This window comes from Cricetulus griseus, assembly GCF_003668045.3.
Source record: "Cricetulus griseus strain 17A/GY chromosome 1 unlocalized genomic scaffold, alternate assembly CriGri-PICRH-1.0 chr1_1, whole genome shotgun sequence".
Taxonomy (NCBI): domain Eukaryota; kingdom Metazoa; phylum Chordata; class Mammalia; order Rodentia; family Cricetidae; genus Cricetulus; species Cricetulus griseus.
Window position 1 is genome coordinate 139,703,867 of NW_023276807.1, and position 18,563 is coordinate 139,722,429.

At 42.2% G+C, this 18,563-nt stretch overlaps 1 protein-coding gene across 9 annotated transcripts in view; it reads right to left on the reverse strand.

Annotated features, from left to right (window-relative positions):
• Fryl (FRY like transcription coactivator) overlaps positions 1-18,563 on the reverse strand; it is a 229,268-nt gene that overhangs the window by 165,261 nt on the left and 45,444 nt on the right. The window contains exon 2 of one of the 9 annotated variants that reach the window (XM_027390868.2): positions 3,320-3,447. The exons of the other annotated variants lie outside the window; for them this stretch is intronic. The gene's annotated coding sequence lies outside the window, so the exon portion shown is untranslated. The remainder of the gene's footprint in view (positions 1-3,319; positions 3,448-18,563) is intronic. 9 annotated transcript variants of the gene reach the window in all.

The following is an 18,563-nucleotide window of genomic DNA, read 5'->3' on the forward strand; positions in this document are numbered from 1 at the left end:
TCCTGGAGGAGGGCTTGAAAGAACTGAAAGCAATGCCTTTCTACTTTACCTATTTGTTGATGTTGACATCTGTCATCGTGATTTCCATACAACTTACTCGCGCCTGGGTCATCCACTGTCCTCTCAGAGGCTGTTGAACACAATCTTCGCACCTTAAGTAATCTGGGGGAATTTCCTTGGATCTTATCTTTGGCATCCAAAACCAGGTCTCCCGAAAGGGCTGGAGGCATGACTCTCTTTAAAAAGTCCATCTTAAGGTACTTCTACATTACTAGACCCAGAAGCACAAAGAAAAGGTACAGGGACCAACTTCCTTGATGACTATAGTTAAGGGCTATACTATCTGAGGCAAAGAGCAAAGAGGTGTCATGTGAGCTTAGGCGGTGCTAAAGCCTAACAGGTCGCCAGGCACCAGCTGCCTGGAAGCTGATTTTTGAGGACATCACTGTTTGTGGCGATAACAGGGCAAGCAGTTGCAGTGAGTGAAGCTGCTGGCCATAGATGCATGCCCTTGTAGAGTGGGTGTTAGCTGCAATTCTCATGCCATAAAATGCTTAGTGGCCATCAGGGTTAACATTTAGACTCTGACAGCCTTCACTGTGATAATGTAAAAATAAATTGACTTTGGTCTGGGGTGTACACTTTCTTTCAAATAAACTTAAGCTCTTGAGTTAGAGAGACAGTAACTTGGACTCCAAAGATAATTCTTATCATTTTTGAAAATTCACTACCAGATCGTGCAACTTAGACAGAACGTAAGGCTGCGCCAGTGAGAACTTTAGACTTTTAAACACACACAGCCACATACACACAAATCCCCTTTCCAATCGATCATACTTCACAGGAGTAGAAACCCTAGACTAGATCATCAAAAGGTAAGTGACAAAACGGATCCCTCTAAAACACTGTATTAAAGAATTTGAGAAGTCAATGTTAAAATTCCATAAATGTAGTCATCAGTATCATAGCATTTGTTTCTATTCTGTATGATAACAAGAGCACACAGAGCTAATCCCACTACCTCAGTGTTACCTAGGCATACACAAAAGAGACCTGCTGTAAAACCCAATCAGAACCACCTGCTTCCCTCCTGCCTTTGCCTGCCTTACAGTGGGAACCAAGGGAGCAGAGTCACAAACAAATAGAATACAGGAGGTGGGAGCAGCCTGGGTAACTGTGTTTGTAACTTACAGGACACATTTTAATAACTTCAAAAATCGAATTTGACCGGTGAAACACACGCATGCACAATGGCTTTTCCAGTACAGACATGAAAATAAACATGAATGTAGCATTTCTAAAGATGGAGCTGAGCTGTCCCTACACATATTGGGAAACGGCTGTAGAAGACAAGCAAGCTGACGTCTGATTTGAGTCAGTTTCCCGTCCTTACTCCTAAACCACAGGACTTCAAGGGTCAATGTCATCCACTGAAAGACACTGTTTGAAGCTCCCTCATGGTGAAGCTTTAATTTAGTATTGAGTCTCAAAGAGTAATGTAAATTCCATCTAGGGGCTTGGGAATGTAGCTCAGGTGATACAGTGCTTGCTTGCCTCATATGCATAAGGTCCTGAGTTCAATCCCCAGGATGATATAAACCACATGTGGTAGGGTACACCTATAATCCCAGCACTCAGAAGGTGGAGATAAAAGGATCATGTCATCCCCAGCTACACTGTGAATTCAAGGCCAACCTGGGATACATGAGACCCTGTCACCAAGTGAGGGTGGGGTAGGGGAATTTCCGTCTAGGTGAAAAAGGGGAAGGAGGACTTAAATTTCTTTCCTTAAAGCAGTATTGTATCCGATAGGAAAAACAAACAAAAAACCTGACTTTTATAAAACATTTCTAAGAAACATATTCTCTCTCCAAAGGGAACAAAATTAATATCCATTTGCCCAATCGCCACAAATAAGAAGGGATAAATGTCCTACTATACGCCGTTAGGCTTCTTACCCTAAAAGTTCTCAGTGCCTGTAGGTGCTCTTTTCTTGTGTTTGCTTTGTGAATATGACCTCAGTCTTTACACAGTAAGTCTCTGTTTGCCTTGGGCCCCTTTACGGGCTCTTATCTAAGGAGGCCTGCAACACAGTGGTATGGAATCGCGCTGATGCCAGATAGGAAGTTGCCCTAGTGTTTGCTCATGACACACAGAACCACCTGCTGGGTCACTATTAACCCCACAGTCACTTTCACATCTCAGAAAGGAAGGGGCTGCAGTGCAGAAGGACAAGCACGGGTGCCACGGAAGAGACCTCCGGGTTGCCTTCATCCCTCGAGTGTTTGCTGAGCAGTTTCTATGACGGTTTGTGCAAAGTACAAGGACTCTGAGGTCTGTCTTGGTCTCCAACTAGTTCCTATTTAAGAAGAGAAATCAGTTCTCACTGCTACAGTTCTCCCAGCAGGGTGGCACAATTGAGCCTGCATTGTTGTCCTACTTCTTCAGCCCAATCTGCTCCTGGACTGATCCTATACCACCTCCCTGAAAACCTGCCCTGAGGGAGACATAGAGCACAGGGGACAGCATGACATTCCAGTGGCAAAACCGAATCCACTACAGTCTCAGTCTGATAAGAAAGGTCACCAAAAAAAAACCATTTAACTTGATATTTCTAAGCATTTTGAGTAATTCTCATAACCTCGAATGTGCTATTTGTTCATATCTTGAATGTTTCCCAGTGGGGGCTGGAGAGATAGCTCAGTGGTCAACAACACTGGCTGCTCCGCAGAGGGCCTGGGTTTGACTCCCATGCAACCACTTGGCAGCTTACAGCCACCTTTAATTCCAATTCTAGGAGATCTGATGCCCTCTTCTGGCTTCTATGAACACCAGGCACACACACAGTAGACATGCGTGCAGGCAAAATACCTATACACATAATAAAAAAAAATACAATAAAATGATAATAATCTTAAAAACTGCATACGTCTCCTAGTGACCTACATATTTAAAGTTTGATCCCTAATTTGGTGGTTGATAGGTAGAGACTAGTGGGAAGGAATCACATCACTGGGGAGTCGTTCTTGAAGGGAACTGTGGAATGCTGCACCCACCCACCCCACCCCACCCGCCCCCGCCACTTTACTTCCTGGACACAGGTCTAAAGCAATGAGACAGCAATTCACAGACCAGAACTTCCACACCATGAGCCAAAGTCAACCTCTTCCCAATTAAGTTAATCATGCCAGCTGTATCATCAATGTGAGGGAAACATGAATAACACAGAAACTGTAATCAACGCTGGGAGCTAAGTCGGCATTTGAAACTCTTTCTAGAACTTAGTCACTCTTAACTTGAGTGTTTACAGTGATCTTACCGTGGTGCCACTCCAGACTAAGTTCTCGGTAGTGACATGGAGCATCTAATTCTGCATGACTCTCAAGCAGTCTGGAGAATTCAGCATTTAGAGGTTAATTGCCCAGATTCAAATAAATGGCTTCGTCTCTGAAGAAAAACAAAACACAACATTTGCCTGTCAGGGATGTTTGTAATAAGAGTATTTTTGCAGTAATTCATGTCCACCCTCACGTGTCACAATCACTCACCCACTGCTACTATCTCCTCCAATGTGACACATTACTCATTTTTCCTTAGACTATGGAAACTGTCCAATCAGTGTAAAATTATCAAGAATGATATCATAAAGACCTGTGTCAGTTATTCCCAAATGCAACAATTAGCTGGAAGAATTGGAGGAATATCTCATTCATAGCTTCATATCCTACCCACCCTCCAGATTATTCTGAAACAAAAATGCAGATAACCAAGTAGATATGTAGCTAATTCAATATACCCTGCTCTAAAACAAAGGACTTTCTAATATAAGGCAGCCCATTAGAGTACCTACTAATAATAATTTCTCTCTAATATCAACTACCAAACATTGCTCCAATTTCCAAGCACTTTTTTTTTCTTTTTTCTTTTTGGTTTTTTGAGACAGGGATTCTCTGCATAACAGCTCTAGCTGTAGACCAGGCTGGTCTCAAACTCACAGAGATCTACCTGCCTCTGACTCCTAAATGCTGGGATTAACGGCATGCACCACTACCACCCAGCCCAAGCGTCTTTGTAACCACCTGTTCTAATGGTTGAACAGAATCCAGACAGAAAGGAAGGGAGGGAGGGAGGGAGGGAGGGAGGAGGGAGGGAGGAGGGAGGAGGGAGGGAGGGAGGGAGGAGAAATAAAGATACCCATACTTCTGCCATATTCTTGATATTTCCCTTGTCTTTGGATCATAGCATCTTTTCTCCCTCACAGTACATAAAACCCGTATTACAAACTCTTATTGGTACAGTCACACACTGCATAATACCTTATAAGACTTAAACTAGGTTTTGCCTTCTCTTTCAGGACAACTCACAAAACTAATAACTACTGGGGTAAAAAGTTGGAGAACCAATACAGCTGCAGGCCCGGCAAGATGGCTGAGTAGGAAGATGCTTGTCCTGAGAGCCCAATGGCCTGAGCCAGACATTTAGAGCTCATGGAGAAAACCAATTCCTATGGCCTCCACACATGGGAGGTGGCACACATGCACATCACAGACTCACTCACAAATAATAAGGGAAAATTGTGTAAAAGGGAGAAATAAACCCAACTCAGAGAGCAAAAGCAGGATGCTGCACTGTAAGGAACGGGCTCCCATCCTGCCTCACTCCCGGCTGCTCTGCTGTCGAGAGGCAGCAAGCTTTTCCAGCACTTACTCTGTCATCAGCTCTCATGTCCAGCATTGTCCCCTGAAACTTTCAGCACCCTCGGCAGACACAACCTTTCCACCGTCAATTTCTCACTTTCGAACAAATGTGTGACTGCCAGGAAAGTATTTCATTAAGATTTCTCTGGTTCTCCTTGCTGTTTATATTTTTACCAGAACTGTAGTTTGGGGAGATGTCTGTATCCAAGGGTTTTTTATTCTTTGGGGGTGGGAGAGGGATGTGCCAGCTTTTCTGCATACCAATCAGCTATCTCTCTTGTCTCTCTACATACCATTTCACGTAGGATTCACTGATGTGGAGAACATTTTTTTTTCCTTTAAGAAGAGTAATTTTAACTATTAATTTTATAATGTTGCTTTTGAGACAGTGAAGGTTATGTTAACTGCCCGTGCTCAAGCTGTACATGAGATCAGGGCCCTGGTTTTTTTGTTTTGTTTTGTTTTTTTGTTTTTTTAATTTTAAGAGGTCAGATAAAGGAGGCCAGTTGGTATTTGACAGACCTAAAGAGAATTCTGTACACAGGTAAAGACAGGGGCTTGACAGGCATGACTTTCACCTGAGGAGGGAGGGATGAATGTTAGACGTGCAGTAAACAAAGACAACAGTGGCCCAAAGGACAGCCTTCAGGCCTAGGCGATGGAGATCCAGGAACTGGAGTGGACCTCCAGACAACACTCTAACTCTCCTTTCCCAAAACAAGTACAGCACAAATGCCAGAGATTTAATCATCTTTATTTCAGTGAGACATTTGAGGTGTATCTCCATGATACGCATTCATGTAGGAAATGATAAGTAATTAGAGCAAAAAATGAACAGAGGAGGAAGTTGAGGGCTGCTCATTAACATCCTCTCAGTATTTGTGCACTTGGGATTCATCAAAATTCAGAGGGAGGAATAAAGGCGCTCCTCAACACATGGCGGATTTGGGCTCAACGTTAAGAACAACTTGACTGTTTACTGCTAATGAAAAGTCCACCTGGTGAAGGATTCAGAGTCCCTGGTGACTGAGCTTTTAGGCAAAGGTTGTTAAGAATACTGGCTGGAGAGATGGCTCAGCCATCAAGAGCAAGTGTTGCTCTTATGAAAGACCAGGGTTCAATTCCTAGCACCTACAAGGAGACTCACAACCATCCATAACTCCAGTTCTTGGAAATCCAATGTCCTCTTCTGACCTCCAGAGGCACCAGGCACACATGTGGTATGGATACATACATGTAAGCAAAACACTCATAAAAAAAAATAACATGAATAAATCCTTAAGCATTCCTATACAATGTTATGGAAAGGGATTTTTATTTTTTATTTTTTTATTTTATTTTTTTGTGGGGTCGGGGTTGAGACAGGGCCCCACTAGCTTAAAAGAAAAAAAAAAAAAAAGATTAGGGTAAATTACTTGGATGATGATTCCAACTTGAAACTCTAAATTTAAACTTCAAATGTATTTTATATTGTTCTTGAATACCAAACATGTGGTAACCTAGAACTGTATTGTGCTTCAACCAAAGGCAGAAATGCATTACAAGACATCAAATCTGATCTATCTGATCTACGACTAAAATTATCCTGGATCCCTGCAAGGTCTCATATAATGATGCAAAACAAAACAAAATGAGGGGCAGGAAAGATGACTAGGAGGTTAAAGGCACTTACTACTCTTCCAAGGACCTGAGTTCAAGTCCCCACCCTGGCCTGTATCTCCGGCTTCAGGGCTCTGTTGCCCTCTTCTGGCCTCCACAGGCACTGCACCCACATAACAGACACACATACCCGTAAATAAAAATATAAACAAATGTCTTTTCAGAGTTACATCAGCACTCTACAGTCTTTGAGAGTAAGCAGGCAACAGTGCTCACATCCACTTGTAATCATCACAGCTCTTACGTGTGACGTCCAAACCAATATGGGAAACACAAACTGCAGCAATCTGTTTAATCCAAGGACTTTGTGAGTACACCCAATCACAAAGAATTAAGTGGACAGTGAACACATCCTATGAGTCAGACTGGTAAGAAATTACTAAGATGAAAACTTTACGGCAGCTTTGCCACACATTTAAGTGCCAAAGAAGTGACTCATACAACTACTAGTGACTGTATCATAATTCAAACTTCTAGTCACTTTTGGACTTTTGTTGACTAGAAATGCTATGGTTTTTATAACTTCTTAAAAATTATCTATTTTTACTTTTATGAGCATTAATGTTTTACCTGCATATATGTTTGTATGAGGATGTCGGGTCCCCTGGAACTGAAGTTACAGACAGTTTTGAGCTGCCATGTGGGTGCTGGTAATTGAACCTGGGTCCTCTGGAAAAACAGGCAGTGCTCTTAACCTCTGAGCCATCTATCTCTCCAGCCTCAGTTTTTCATAACTGTTTAAAAGTGGGTTTATATTTAAACTTTTGAATGGCACTATCACCTTCCATCAGGTTTCAACTTTTGTTACATTTATTGGTGGGGGGTAGGGTCAGAAGACAACATGCAAAGTTGGCTCTCTCCTTCTACCATGTGAGTCTTAGAGATCCAATGCAGGCTGTCAGTCTGTCAGTAAGCACCTCGACCCACTGAGCTATCTTGCTGGCCCCGAAGTTCTAATCTGAAAAAATATGGAAACAAATTGTGCTGAAGATAATCTCAGATTATAGCACACAACCTGCTAAGGATGCTGTATAATGATCTGAGCTAGCATAAATCTCCTGCTGACAAAGCAACGTCCTCAGAAGGTAAATTTGTCAACATTCTGCTGATTTTGCATTTTTTAGCCAGAACAGTGGTGTCATAGTACTTGATCTAAGAAAAGCAACCAGCAGATTTTCCATTCACAATGTTAGGGAGTCCTCTAGAAATATTTCATTATTTAACCAAATCAGAACATAACCAGTGTACACATTTTCTTAAGTACTAATGAATGAATACATATTTTTGGTACAATTTTCCTATCATATTTCTATGTTAGCACAAGAAAAAATGGCATGAGATCAAAAATATATCAATAAAAATATTCTGTGTCCCCATCTAGTCTTAAGAACAAGGGAAAACCTTTGGGGGTATATGCAGAGGAATCCTAGTAGGCATCAACACAGAACGTGTCTCCAACTCATAACTGTCCATTTGCCCCCAACTTCTAAAACTCTACGGCAATAACAGTACTCCACATAAACTGGCAGGAACCACACACTTGATAAATGTCTATAGACTAGAACCATCGGTGGAGAATGTGGTGAACAAATAAAATCACTCCCCTTCCTAACTAATGCTGCGACCATTTAATACAGTTCCTCATGTTGTGGTGACCCCCAACCATGAAATTATTTTCATTGCTATGTCATAACTGTAATTTTGCTGTTATGAATTGCAATGTAAATATCTGTTATTCAGGATATCTAATATGTGACCCCTGTGAAAGGGTCTTCACACCCAGAGGTCGTGACCCACAGGCTGAGAACCACTGCACTAGCGTGTACCACTTATATTCTAATGAGCATCTTCTAAACTTAGCACTGTGCTTCAATACATACGAGACAAACACAGGGAGTCAAGTTTGGGTTCCAGAACCCACATTCTAAGGCTCACAACCATCTGCAACTACAGCTCCAGGATCTGACATCTCTGACCTCCTCAGGCACTGCACTTATGTGTATATAGCCCCATAGATAATACACATGAATACACACACACACACACACACACACACACACACACACACACACACACATATATATATATATATTTAAAAATAATTAAAATACACAGTGGCCTAACTTTATGGAGTTGTAAACATTGATACAACCATCAACTATAAAGTAAAATTCCATCTTTTAGGAAAGGGATATGGCTTCATGGGTAAGAGCACTTTCTGTACAAGCAAGAGGTTATAAGTTCACATCCCCAGTACCACAGAACAGCCTGGCATTGCCAACCATACCCCTCTGAGTGGAGACAGAGGGGCCCCAAGAGCTCACCTACCAGCCAGCCCAGCTGAAATGGTGAGTTTCAGGTTCAGTGAAAGACCTTGTGTCAGGAAATGAGGTGGAGACTCAAAGAGGGAGGAACCCCACCTCCCCCACACACACACGCCCAGAAATACTAAAACTCCCTCTGTATGCTTACTTTTGATAACCACCACAAACAGTGGTTTCCCAAATTATGCTGTTCATTCTACAGAGGAGCAGCCTTGACATTTCAATAGACTGTTTCTTCTATTCCATCCATACTGCTCAGGAATTCCTAGATGGTTGGATGAGAGTGCAGCAATATTGCCCTCCCCAGAATAACCTGACCCTCACACCTCTTCAGTTTCCCAGGGAACCTAACTTCATGGTTTTGTTAATTATTCTCCAAGTAGCTTCAGTTATGTCCCAAACCTACAGTTAAAGTCTTCACAGAATTTACCCAAGGAGATGCTAGGAGATAAATTTGAGAAACACAAGGAAGCCCTACCATTTCAACAAAAAAACATCCTTTCTTTTTTAACTTTTTAAATGCTGTTTGTTTTGTGTGTACATGCATGTTTGTATGCATATTATGGTACACATGTGGAGGCCAAAGGACAACTTTGCAGGAATTGGTTCTCTCCTTCCTCCATGTGTGCTGATACATCCCACTGAAGTCCTGAGGCTTGGCAGCACGGGCCTTTTTCTGCCAAACAATGTAGCCAGTCCCAAATTATCAACTAGCCAAATTGTTTTGGTTCTTACTAATCACAAACAGGAAACATATGATTGGGGGGGGGGGCTTTTTATTTAAAAATGTAATGGTTGGAACTTTTGGGGGGGTCATACAATTAATGTGTACATTTATTGTATCCATAGTTTTAAAAATTAAATGATGGAACTTGATTTACCTAATTATAAACCTTTGATTCAGAAGATCAAACATCACGGAAAATTCATGTAAATTTTCAGAAGCATAATTAATATATTTTTATACAAATAATTTGCAATGTGAGTTCTTCATATCTATGTGAGTTCAGGTGTGTGAGCACATGTATATACGTGTGTGTGTGTGTGTGTGTGTGTGTGTGTGTGTGTGTGTGTGTGTGTGAGAGAGAGAGAGAGAGAGAGAGAGAGAGACAGACAGACAGACAGACAGAGACAGACAGACAGAGACAGAGACAGAGACAGAAGCCCAAAGGACAGCCTCAGGTGACACACTCAGAAACATTATCCACCTCTTTTGATGCAGTCTCTCACCAGCCTAGACCTCATCCATACAGCCCCAGGGATCCACCTGCCTCTGCTTCTCCAGCACTGGGACCACACACCACCACCACCACCCCAGCTTTTCCATGAATGTTCTGGGGTTCGAACTGAGGGCCCCATTCTTGCAAGCTGAACACTTTGCTGACTGAGTGATCTCAGTAATAAGAGAGCTAATCCAACTTTTAAATTAAAGAAAGGGAGAGCACCAGGGAGCTCAAGGTCATGAAGCAGCAAGGGCCACAGCTTCATAAATCCCTTCTTCTTTCTGTTTATTGCTTCCAACAAGCTGAGCAAAGTCTGACATCTATAAAAGAAGCCAAAAAAGCACAAATGCCCACTGAAGATTTAGATGACCTACTTGGCCCAAATTTATTGTGCCATTTCAACGTCTCTAAATTCAAAGAAGAGTGATAGTTATTACCTTCAGTCTCACCACTTGTATCAAAAGGCTTTAAAAGGTCTATCATCCTTTGTCCAGTGATGACATTTCTCAGAGCAAATTCTAGAAAGATAACCAGAAATGCATGCACAAATGTATTTTAAGGGGTGGTCACAAAAGTGAACCATTGCTGGCCTGGGGGGGGGGGCACCCACCTTTAGTCCCAGCACTCAGGAGGCAGGGGCAGATTGATCTACGCATCAAGGGCCAACAAGGGCTACATGATGAGACTCTGTGTCAAAAAATTAGCAGCCTTGAGCCGGGCGTTAGTGGCGCACACCTTTAATCCCAGCACTCGGGAGGCAGAGGCAGGCGGATCTCTGTGAGTTCGAGGCCAGCCTGGTCTCCAGAGCAAGTGCCAGGATAGGCTCCAGAGCGAGTGCCAGGATAGGCTCCAAAGCTACACAGAGAAACCCTGTCTCGAAAAAACAAACAAAAACAACAATAACAACAACAAAAATGTGCAGCCTTATACACTGCTCGTAAGAATGTGAAGTAGTCCAACCTCTATGGAAAGTGGCATCAAGTTTCCTCAAAAGTTAAAAGCAACCAAGTATGTGACCCACCTTTATTAAGTTTACCTGACTCACCTCATAGTCACAGCACCACGGTCTGCCTGGCAATGCTTACAATGGCTAAGCTATGAAACCAACATAGGTGTCCATCAATAGGAGAATGGAGCAGAAAAGGTGGTGCCTACACAATGGATGCTATTTTTCATGCATACAGAGGAATGGTTGATTGACAGATTAGTTCATCTCCCAACCCTTGTGGGAGGTGCTTCTCTCTACAGTAGAGGGTGATTAATCCAGAGACTCACAACTGGGCAAAGGGCAGGGAATAAGAGACTTTGGAGTTCTCAGCTCTCAACAGTTATATCTACATCATACCCCCTCCTCCCAAGGCTCAGGATCATTGCAGGAGAGGCGGGTAGAAAGACATAAGACCCCCAAGAGAGTAATTATCCACAGAAAACCAGAGTTTGTGCACATGAAATTCACAGCAGCTGTGACTCTGTGGAAAATGCCTCCCTAAAGGAGTGGCACTATTAAGAGGTATGGCCTTGGAGGAAGTGTGTCCCTGTGGGGGCGAGCTTTGAGGTCCCTTTTGCTCAAGCTTCCCCGAGTGTGATACTCAGTCTACTTCCTGTTGCCTGCATATCAACATTTAGCAGCTCCTTCTCCAGCATCATGTCTGCCTGCACACTGCCATGTTCCCCGCCACCATGCTCCCTGTCATGATAATGGACTAAACCTCTGAAACGCTAAGCTGCCGCCTCAATTAAATGTTTTCCTTTAAAACTTGCGGAGATCATGGTGTCTCTCAACAGCAATAGAAACCCTAATTAAAACAGATTGCATGCACATGACCAAGCCAGCCCAAATGCCAGCATGGACAGGGGAAGGGCATGAAGTTCTCCCCCTGGCTGAGGAGATATTGGCAACTGATTGCTGCTGAGGGAGGAGATCAGTTTTCTTCAGGGACTGAACCCTGAGAGGCTCCTCTTGCTCCAATACATTGTCCTACGCTAAGTATACTAAGTGGGTTAAGAGCAGAGCACATGCAATTGGGAAGAAGAAATGAGGAGTGGACGTAGAGTAGAAATTGGAGGCTAAGGGAGGGGGAAAGGTTTGATCAAAACACATTATATAAGAAAAAAAGCACATTGTATGCATGTAAGAAATTCTCAAACAATAAAAAAGAATGACAGATTGTTTACAGGAAAATGGATGAAACTAGAGGTAATCACACTAAGTAGATGAAGCCATTCTTGGTCAGACACTACTGTATGTTTCCCAGGTTTTATGTAGACACATAAAACTATATATGTACTGGTAGCATGAATGTAGAAACAGAACTGTCCAGGGGACAAAGAGAACTAACAGGAGGGGGGGCAGGGAGGACTGAGGGATAGAGGGAAATATGCTTAAAGTATAAAAAAGAAATGTTTAGGGTATTCAGTTTACTGTTATTCCTAGGGATAATGAACTGTTGCAGTGGTCTAAGAACAAAACAGAGGACCAGTTGGAAGGCAAAAGTTGATATATTCACAAGATGAAATATATCCAGTTTAAAAAAAAAATAAAGCCAAATACACTCTTGACTACACTGCAACTCATTGTGTGTTTTTAAGCACAAAGAGAAAAAAAAATGTTTATAGTGACCTCCTAGGTACTAAAGATAAAATTACAATTAAAAGCAATGAACAGACCTCGAAGGAGTGACTCCATCTCCCTGCCCCCCCCCCCAGACAGGGTTTCTCTGTACGGCTTTGGAGCCTGTCCTGGCACTCCCTCTGGAGACCAGGCTGGCCTCGAACTCACAGAGATCCACCTGCTTCTGCCTCCCAAGTGCTGGGATTAAAGGCATGAGTCACCAACACCCAGCTGAGTAACTCCATCTTTATGATTGACTACATTCATTTACTTGTCCATAAATAAGGATGATAAAAATCTCTCAGGGCTACTGTGAGAATTAAAAGTGAAAAGTATTTAAATCGTGCTTGATATATGGTAAGCAATCTCGGTTTGTTTAACATATCACAGATGCTATCAACAGCAACATTTGCAACAATTCCCCAGTAAATTAATAAATGAAAATCTGTAAAAATTCTAACACCTAGGAAGCTAGAGAGAGGGCTCAGTGGTTCAAGAAGGTGTTACTCTTGCAGAGGACTGGAGTCTGGTTTCCATCACTCATAATGGCAGCTCACAACCATCAGGGGATCTCATGCCCTCTTCTGGCCTCTGTGGGCATGGCATGTACACAGTATGTGTACATGAAGGCAAAATACTTCCACATATAAAAAATAAGGAAATATTTTTAGGTTTTTATTTCTTGTGTGCTAGTGGTTTTGCCTGCATGTGTGCTATGCACAACACACATGGCTGGTGCCCACAGAGGTCAGAAGAGGGAGTCAGAAGCCTTAAACTGGAGTTACAGAAGGTTGTGAGCAGCCATGAGGTTGCTGGGAATCAAACCCAAATCCTCTGAAAACGTGTGCTCTGAACTGTTGCTGAGCCATTTCTCCAGACCCAAGACATATTTTTTTAAGTTAAACACCTACAGTTTAGTAGTAATATTTAATAGTTTAATAGTTTCATAGTAATATCTGGGTTAACTGTTTAGGTTTTTCAATTTCTAGTGGTGACTGAACAATATTTATCTTGACTTGCTCCTCTCTCTCCCATTGAGCTTTAAGCTCCAATCTTCCTGGCTGCATGTAATATTGCTGGAGCTTGATTGGCAGTTTGTGTGCACAGTTTTAATTTGCCTCCTCAAAAGTGAGTCTTGAAACAGAAGTGCTATCTCAAATGGTATGAAACGTACTTGGCTCTCCGGCCAGACTAACCTGTCTGTGATGCAGGCGCATGCTGGCTGCTCCAAAGTGCTGACTTTGCCCCCTTTTTCACTGTGTGCTGTAAAGGCCTTAACTGGTGTTTTAATGCACGTGTCTTACTTTTTGGTATAAGTGCTTCTTGAGAATGTCTTGGTTCCAGTCATTCCATTTCAAAGATCTCATTCTTCCTCGGCAAGACTGCTCTGTGGTAACAGCTCTTGCTACTAAGTCTGGTGACTTGAGTTGGATCCTCTGGACCCAAGTGGTAGGAGAGACTCTGACTCCTCTAACCTCCACATGTGTGTAAGATGAGGCAATGAAGTAAAAAGGTTAATATCTCTCTTTCCCTTTAGATCACTACAGCAGCCCCCTCCTCACTTAAGGTTTAGTGTTCCTATGTTTCTATAAATTCTCCAAAATGAATAAGAATCTACTTTACCAGCTAGAACCAGGAGTCCTTGTCTGTTAGGACTCCATGCTGAAATTTTTGTTTTGTTTTGTTTTCAAGACAGGGTTTCTCTATCACACTGGAATATTTATGGATGGAGTATTATGGCACAGGACATACATCAAAATAATCAGGGGCTATGGAAAAGAATGGTGCAGAGGCCACAAGAACTGGAGGAGAACTTGAGCTAAGGGGCAGGCACACCAACACCCATTCTCCATTCTCCTCTCTCCATACATTGTTTTTTTTTTAATCTTTAAAAGTAGACATGTTGATTAAAATAACATCTATAAAAACACTTCTACCAAGATCTTTGAAGGCAGATAACCCAATGATTATAAAAAGAACAGGACCCAAACTGTTTAAGGCAAAGTCAAAACTGAAGTAAACAACTACAGCACTCAGAATCCCAATGGGACTTGTCCAAGATAGAACTCCCACAGAAGAACACACTCCAAGGCCTTTGCCTTCGGCATGCCTTGCTAGCTCTCCAAGACAACCTCAGTATTTATGTCATGCATTGCAGGAGCACAATCGCGCCTCTGTATGTGCCCACGTGGACATTTGATAAGTCATTTTATTATGTAGCAGTATTAAATAATCCAAATTCTCTTGGTGCCTAATCACATCTTGGTATCAAGCTAGGCACATCATAAACAACGCATGCACATTCATAGCTTGCAACAACAGAGAGTTACATTTGTATCCAGAGGCATATGAGCTAGGCCAGCATTAAAGGGGCGGGCAGGCGTGCGTGTGTGTGTGTGTGTGGGGGGGGGGGGGCTCAGCATTAAAGGGGCGGGCAGGCGTGTGTGTGTGTGTTGTGTGTGTGTGTGTGTGTGTGTGTGTGTGTGTGTGGTGTCAGCATTAAAGGGGCGGGCAGGCGTGTGTGTGTGTGTGTGTGTGTGTGTGTGTGTGTGTGTGTGTGTGTGTGTGTGTGTGTGTGTGTGTGTGGTCGGTGCATATCCATGACCAGGATATTTATACAACAAGGAGGAAGCATCATTTGACCTTGGAGTCAGGTGACAATGGTGAGGGACTAAGTAGCCTTTCTAAGGACAAAGGAAGCAAGAGCTACACACCAGACCAGGGGGTGGGAAGATAGGAACCAGGGAAGTTTCTCAAGCTCTTCACCACAATTTTAAAGATATATCAAATTTATTCACAGTATGTTTCCTTAACAACCTAGTATACATGTGTACATGCGGAGATATTTGGAGCACCCTGTAATATACTGTGATCACCTCTGAATTCATTAGGGAAAAAAATGATATTTCCATCATTCTTTATGAACATAATTGCCTCCAACTGGCAAGGAGCTGGGGCTGAGTCCATTACTGAGCCATGGTTACAGTGGGTGGGACTCAAGGAGCTAGTGTATAGTTTCCTCTAACACTTCTTCCTGCTGTAAAACCCTGTGGTTCTGAGATGGGGCTTCTGCCTGAGCTCCACTAAAGGGTGCACACACTAGTTCGCTTCCTGCACACACTAGCAAAGCTGCGCTCCTATAAATAGTCAAGCATGAAAGAAACATGTGTTGAATTCAACCGACAATATGCAAAGTATGCTTAACTGTCAAGGTCTCAATGCTGGAATAAATATAAGTGCCCACACACTACCAGATCAATCATATTGTATATTATTTGAAAACTCATAAACAAGCTCTAAAATGTTTAAAAATATACAATATATCTTATGTGTGTTCATATATGTCAACATGGATGAGATTCACATTAAAAAAAAAAACACAAAGCAAATGTGTCCATAAATGATGCAAGAAAAATTCATTTAACATTATTATTCTAAAGCTCACTCAAATTACTAGCTTTTAGTTTTGGTGGTACTATTTTTTTCTTGTTTGTTTAATGAAAATTCATTGATCATGTTTAAAAAAAAAAAAGTAAGGCGCAATACAAAAGGAAAAAAACAGCAGCAAATTTCACAGTCCAGCCGTCACCTCCAGCAGTCCCCAGGCAAGCAGTTACTAGCTGCACAGTCTCTTCTACTTCTTGTCTTAAAAACAATGGCTTGTTCAAAACAAACAAAACTTCTCAGTGGCATCAGAGTTGTTCCTGTATACATTAACTTTCAATACTTCATTATGGTCTAATTTACACAGGGACAGAATCTACTTAAAGGCTTTTGATTTTGATCCACAATCAAGTGTTTGATAAGAAATTCCTTGTAGCTTTATACTATAAAAACATGAACATACCATAACGTTTTCCATGTTCTCCTGAAAATTACAATACAAATTTACCTTTCCATGACCTTGACATTTTAAATTAAATTACTTAGAAAGTTTCTAGAATTTTACCCAAAAATGTGGTTTCTGGTTTTCAAATGAAGATGTTTGTGCAACTTCCAAACATTGTTTTTTATGAGGGACAATTTTAAAACCCAGCTCCAATTCAGTCTCCCTCTTCAAATGTGAACTGCTACTAACATGAAACACACTTTTAAAAGCCTCACAGAGAAGCCCTTCAAGAAAGAAACTTGCCATGGATGCTTTCACCCCAGCAGGAGGCAGAGGCAGGTGGATCTCTGTGAATTTGAGACTAGCCTGATCTCTACATAGTAAGTTCCAGGACAGCCAGGGTTATGGGGAAGGAAAGAGGGGGAAGAGAGGTCCTGACTTAAAAAACAAAGACAAAAGAAAGAAAAGAAGAGCAGGTGTTGGTGGCACACGCCTTTAATCCCAGCACACGGGAGGCAGAGGCAGGCGAATCTCTGTGAGTTCGAGACCACCCCGGTCTACAAGAGCTAGTTCCAGGACAGCCTCCAAAGCCACAGAGAAACCCTGTCTCGAAAAACCGAAAGAAAAGAAGTATAAACTTTGTGTTGGCAAAAAAGAAAGAAAAATAAGAATAATTTGGCTGGAGTGGGTAGGACATCAAGGGCTGTTAAAGGGAAATGGTATCTTTGGGGCTGGGCTGGGAACAGAACTCAGCTGGCAGTGTTTGCCAAATAAACTAGGCATGTTGGTACCCATGTATAACCCAGCACTTAAGAGGTAGAGACAAGAGACTCAGGAATTCAAGGTCATCCATAGCCTCATCAAGGTCAACCAGGCTGCCCAAGTGTCTTTTTTTTTTTTTAAGGGTATCACTGAACTGGCTAATTCCATGGTATTTCCACCAGCTGGAAGCTGTGTGTCTCATATTCACTAGACATCCAAGAGAGCTTCCAGAATCTACAACAAACGGCATTTAGCCACACGCCACCTTTAAGGGGTCTACAGACAAAACAGAAGAAAGACATGCATATGTTTCAGGTCCTCTGAAGTTCATCTGAGCCATACAGTCATGTAGAAAAGAGACAGGCCTCAGCTGGAATGGAGGAGGGGACAGCCTTCCCTGCTCAAAGACTAATTGGGGAAACAACTTAATATCTCCAACTGCTTCCTGCATCTGTGTGGAGAGCAAACAAAGAGATTAATTCTTTTTCTTCCTCTTAACATATTTTTATTAATTCCTTGAAAATTTCACATATTCATACAACGCATTTTGATCACATTCACTTCCTAGTCCTCCCCGTAGCTCCTCCCAGATCTATCACCCACTCCAAGCAGCTGATTCCTCAAAAGTCTTTTAAGTTACATACTTGGGCTCTATAAACGGTACCTCCTCACTGGAAGTCTCCCCAGCACAACTCTCAGGGTCCGTGGCCCTACGGCCAGATGCTATCCTGTGCCCTGAGTTACATAACACCTCTTGGCTCTGCCTTCTGGAGTGGCTAACTGCTCTCCCACATTTATGAAAGAAAGTATTGTGCTGGGTACTGCTGGTCCCAGTTTATGGTCCCTCCCTGGAAATGTCTAAAAGATAATAATTTATTCAGATCAAAATCCTCTATACAGAAAACAACACATTTCAAAGTTGGTAACAAAACATTCCAAATTGGTTTGGGCACTACAGATGATCATATGGAACAAACACTCCACAGAGCTTAATCCTCCTCTTCCAGAGTAGCCTAGACAACCCCCATACAGAAATCAGCAAGGCTCCTCTGACTCCACCCACTAACAGACTTTGACTCTTCACAGTGGTTAACTTTGGTCTATGAAAATTACAAATATAGAAAGGGAGAATTCAGAGTTGCTTCACTGCACCCTAAGAAATAACACCCTAGAAATACCAACTAATTAAGAACCTGACAGTAACAACAAAACCAGCACTCATCACTGACAGCCCACTAGGTGGGACTAGCTACAGTTGGTGCCCGACCTGCATGCCTTCATTTTAATCCAACTAACCATTTACAGAACTGAGAATCCTGGTCAATGAACTCTGAAATACCAAACATCTGGTCGTCTTAACAGAATGAGCTGCTGTATGGAGTTGTATGCAATTAAGCACAAAAGGCAACTGTGATTCCAATGCATTTAACTTCTGAACTCTCAAAACAGGATAGTTAA